Source organism: Leptinotarsa decemlineata, unplaced genomic scaffold, assembly GCF_025532065.1.
Source record: "Leptinotarsa decemlineata unplaced genomic scaffold, Ldec_3_MD MMD2_tig00003902_RagTag_RagTag, whole genome shotgun sequence".
Classification (NCBI taxonomy): domain Eukaryota; kingdom Metazoa; phylum Arthropoda; class Insecta; order Coleoptera; family Chrysomelidae; genus Leptinotarsa; species Leptinotarsa decemlineata.
Window position 1 is genome coordinate 780,546 of NW_027412598.1, and position 4,816 is coordinate 785,361.

The following is a 4,816-nucleotide window of genomic DNA, read 5'->3' on the forward strand; positions in this document are numbered from 1 at the left end:
AAACTGAAAAACTATGAATATTGAAGTGGAGAACTTCATATGAATATAGAAATGCAAACTTTTTAGTTCGCTACGATAAGTTTCTGCGTAGGCATTTTCGAAATAAATGTTTTATCATTAACTTATATTCATTTAATAATTTTTCCTATCGAAAAATAAGCTAAGAAATTATACAAATACTCATCTTAATGTTTCTGCCTCCGTCTTGAGACTTGAAAAAATATAAGGATATTAACAGGTTTTCCTTTCCGGTTCGCTTCATTTCTGAACGTTCTAGACAGATTTCTTTACTTATAATAAGGCTTTACTCATGTTTAGAGATTTCTATCACTTCCGTTGTCATAAATATTGCGTAACGTGCAAAGAAGTTTAAAAATATCAAGCGGTTGAGAGTTCATTATTCTAACTTGAATCAATAAAACTTAATAAAATGAATAAACTAAAATAAAGGAATCGTCAAGTTTAAATTTTCACTGACGAGAAATATGAGTTCACACTGTTAAAAATTTCTATACTATATTTACAAAAAATGTTTTGGAAGTTTTAACGCATCACATTTTTTTTAATAATAGAATCACATTTTGTAAATTTACTACACGATTTATTTCAACTCAATTCAGAAAAATTACAAAAAAAATTTGAATTTTTAGTAAACTCACACCTGACGTGTGTATTGTTTTATTACAATACAAACTATGTAATTTTGTGAAGCAAATTTGGTAGAAAATGATTTTCAAATTCAAGATGCTGCATTGTGAATTTACTAACGAAATCAGTTCAATTTTGTTTTAGAAAATTACAATATATTTGTTGTATTTTTTTGTAAGCATTTGGTGGACAATTGTTTTGTATTAATACAACACAATCTCTGTAAATTTGTTAAAAAAATTTGGAAAAAGTTGATTTGTTATTTCAAGAAACTGCATTGCGTATTTACTACGCATTCAGTCCAACACAGTTTTAGAAATTACAAAAAATTTGTTGCTTATTTTGTAAACATTTGATGGTAGTTTGTTTTCTATTATTACAACACAATATTTGTGAATTTGTTAAGCAAATTCGGTGAAAATTTATTTGTAATTTTAAAATACTGCATCCAAAATTTACAACGCATTCAATTTAACATAGTTTCGAAAAATTATAAAACATTGGTTGCATTTTTAGTGAATATATATTGAACGTTTGTTCTGTAATATCACAATACAAACTTTGTAATTTTGTTAAACAAATTCAGTGGAAAAATTTGTAATTTTTAAATGCTGCACTGCGAATTCACTAAATATGAACACTGTGATTTTCTAAAATAAGTTTTTTTAAATTCTTCATTGATTTACAAATGAAGCATATTATTGTACTGCAGGACTTATAGTAGTGCTCTAATTGAAGATCTTAAACAATTTAATTGGAGATGTTTATTAATAGTGGATAAATCCAAAGTTTTAACCCAAGTTTTTTAGCAATATAAGATACCAAATAATAATTTATTATTTTCTTGATCAACAAAATAGTTTATTAAATTAAATCATTTTAAAATTAACAAACGGAATTTTATTCAATGAAGGATAATAAGTCTACATTATATAAATAAAACTTGATTATATTGTATTATAATTCAAACTTAACGTAATATACATTAGGTACAAAGTAAAAATTAAAGTAAGTTAGTAATTCAGTCAAATAGTAATAATAAACTTAGTGAAAAATAAAAGATTATAATAAGTATTATACAAAATATAAATCATATCGTATTAGTGAATGATAATTATGTAGTATGTATGTATAACATAGAAAGTTCATAATCATATTGAAATAACAATTTAATGCGATTCATCAGCAATATATGGATCCATCTCTTTTATCAGCTTGCTGCCTTTAGGATGGATATTGGTTGCTTTTCTTTTTCCGCTTCGCTTTGTACGTTTGGGAGGACACATTTCCCGAAAGAATCTGAAATTCAAAATCATTTACAAATTAATCGCAAGCAGAAGAGAAAAAAAAATTGAATAATATAAATTGTCTTGAGACAAAAGTGACATGATTCGAGTGAAATTTTTTATCAATGCAGTATCTATAAAGTCTTATGTAAAGCTTTTTCGCAAGGAATATGTACAAACAAATTATGAATCGCTTAAGATTGGAAACTTCAATTATTCAGGTAGCGAAAATGAATTATCTTTAAAATCAATTGTCAACAGTAAAGATCATTTGAAATGTAGATTTGAATTAATCGAAAAATGAAAAATAAAACTGTAGTTTACAAAAGAGAGTATTGGAATTATCAAAAATCTAGAGAATAGCACAGTTTTTGACACTCACCGTTGAATTTCTTGAAGTGTTCCCCCAATTTATGGTGGATATGCGAAGCCAAAGACGTAATAGCACAGGAATGTAGCCAATACTCCATCAAGAAATGACGCAGCATGTATTTTTATTTCTTTATCAATTACCACATGTATACATTTCCTCTGTCAGGTAAATCTTTTCCTAAAAAAATATTTAATAAATATATCTAAAATATTTAAAACTATTATTGTTGCCATTGTTATTTATTATTTTCAATCAAATGTATTCAACTTTTTCATTTACAAATTATTTCTGGAAATAGGTAAATTTTCTAAAATATCAAGTACAATAATTTTGAATTTCATTACTTCATACTTCCATTGTCTAATATGATATGAAATGATTTGAAATCCCTGAAAGAACAAATAAAAATGAAAATGTATAGATGAAAATAACAATCATATCAAGCAAAAGAAACCCTGAAATCAGATTACAATAAAATAAAAATTAAGCAAAAAAATTGAAAGTTGAAAAAATAAAAATTAAAAAATTTCGATTGTTAGTATCAACAATCATCTTTGGGTGATGACTCATCAGCCGAAATCGATTGTGAATACTGACATTCGAAACGTCGTGAAGTAACTTGACTTGAAATCTTTGAATTTTTATTTCATTTTAATGGTTCAATTTTCAATTGTTGGTTGTATTTCATTTTATTGTAATTCCATTTCAGGGTTTTTTGCTTTGGACATCAGTCCAAACTGATGAAATTCACAATGAAACATTGTGAAACACCTTTAAACATACATTAATTTTGATAAAACTTACTGAATAGTAAAAAGGAACTAACTTTATAGAAAAATGGAATTGTTACGCATCTCTTACCATCAATACGGGATTTGAAACAGGTACCTTCTCGAGTAACTCATAATCCGTTAATTCCTCCTGCCGAGAAAATCAAACAATTTTTTAGAAAATTTTATTTCTATAAATGCATCAATGTGTTAGTACACTTACATTAAAATTGAAAACTGATGGATACCATAACAATCTGAAACATATTATTAAATAATTACATGGAATGACTTTATTTCTAAAAGATCTTGAAGAGTTGTCAAATGTTTAAACAGTTCAGTTTTATATTTTTTTGATTTAAATTTTTACTAACTATTGATTATAATCGATAACTTACTTGAGCAAAAGGTTCACACGCACTATTCACGGGAAAACAAAAGAGACAGTTTTAATTCACAGAAATCAAATAAATGTAATTCTTCAAGCAATGCTAAAACTTCGACTTATATGTGTCTGGATCCTTCCTCTCCCGGCACTGTTACACTTGACACTGAATATGTTATAATACATACCTACTCCTGTACTCCTATAAAATGTAAAAAAAAGTGTCTAGACAATTTCTAGCGAAACTGGACCACTGGACGTCTAACCGCCAAAACAAAACAGTATTGACACCCAATCGACTTGAAATATTAATGGGGCCTACAACGATTTTTTCAGGATAGGTATATGTGTTTAGTGAATAATAACCCTGAGTATAATAACACTGATGATGATAATAAATGATTTTATGACAAATATTTCAGAAGAAACATATTAAAATTGTGTGTTTATACATAAAATTATACTGTAACAGAAGTCAAATAATAAAACACTTGTACAAAGAGTCCGTAACGGTCAACAATTATTGTTTATATATTTGATTAATTCGTGAAATTTTCGTAAAATCTTTGTATGTTAAACATGGTCGCACAAGTATATATATATATACAGGAGGTAACATAAGTTTGTTGAAATATTCGAGTGACGTATTTCTGAGATGATTTCAGAAGACAAAGTATATATAAATTCCAGTCCTGATACAGGTTGTTGAAATTGAATTTCGCAAATTAAGTTAATTCAATCGAAGAGGCTATGAACGTTTGTTTATCAAAATAGAAGTTCGTTGTCACATTTTCAACTATTCATTGACAAATTCACACTTCGAAGTTTATAAAGTGATTTTTTTGGTACCATGTCCGACTTTACGAATGCTGAATTGGCTGATATGGTTTTTGCATCTCCAACGAGTGACTCTTTGTGCAGGGTCATTTGCGAATCTTTTCCGGCGACTTTCCGAAACTGGAAGCTTCGAAAGAAATTTTGCAGTAGGACGGCCACGGACAACAAGAATTGTGGAATTGGAGGAGGTGGTTCTCGAAGAAATTAGTGAACATTCAGAGAAAAGTACAAAAAAAATTAGTCAAACTTTTAATGTGAGTCACATGAATTTTTACAGAATTTTAAAGAAACAGAAATTATATCCTTATCATATCGAGCGCATCCAGGCCCTTACGTTATATGATTTCCAACCACGTATCGAATTTCCTCAAGGCTCTATAGAAAAATCGAACAACATCCCCAAATTCAATCGAAAATCCTCCTCACAGATGAGGCTAATTTTTCAAGAAATGGGGATTACCCACTTTCGATAATGCAGATTCATTTCCAAAACAGATTTTTTTCAATGTATGGGTAG

General features: G+C 28.0%; 1 long non-coding RNA gene across 2 annotated transcripts; it reads right to left on the bottom strand.

Moving 5' to 3' along the window:
- Nucleotides 1-499: 499 nt before the first annotated feature.
- LOC141483700 (uncharacterized) lies at nucleotides 500-3,562 on the bottom strand. Of its 2 annotated transcripts, XR_012466232.1 has the most exons (4): nucleotides 3,301-3,562; nucleotides 3,169-3,228; nucleotides 2,317-2,484; nucleotides 500-1,947 (listed from the first exon to the last, which is right to left on the bottom strand). It is a non-coding gene; the product is annotated as an uncharacterized lncRNA (long non-coding RNA). The 2 variants fall into 2 exon arrangements; XR_012466231.1 differs by having other exon boundaries at nucleotides 3,169-3,562.
- Nucleotides 3,563-4,816: the final 1,254 nt, after the last annotated feature.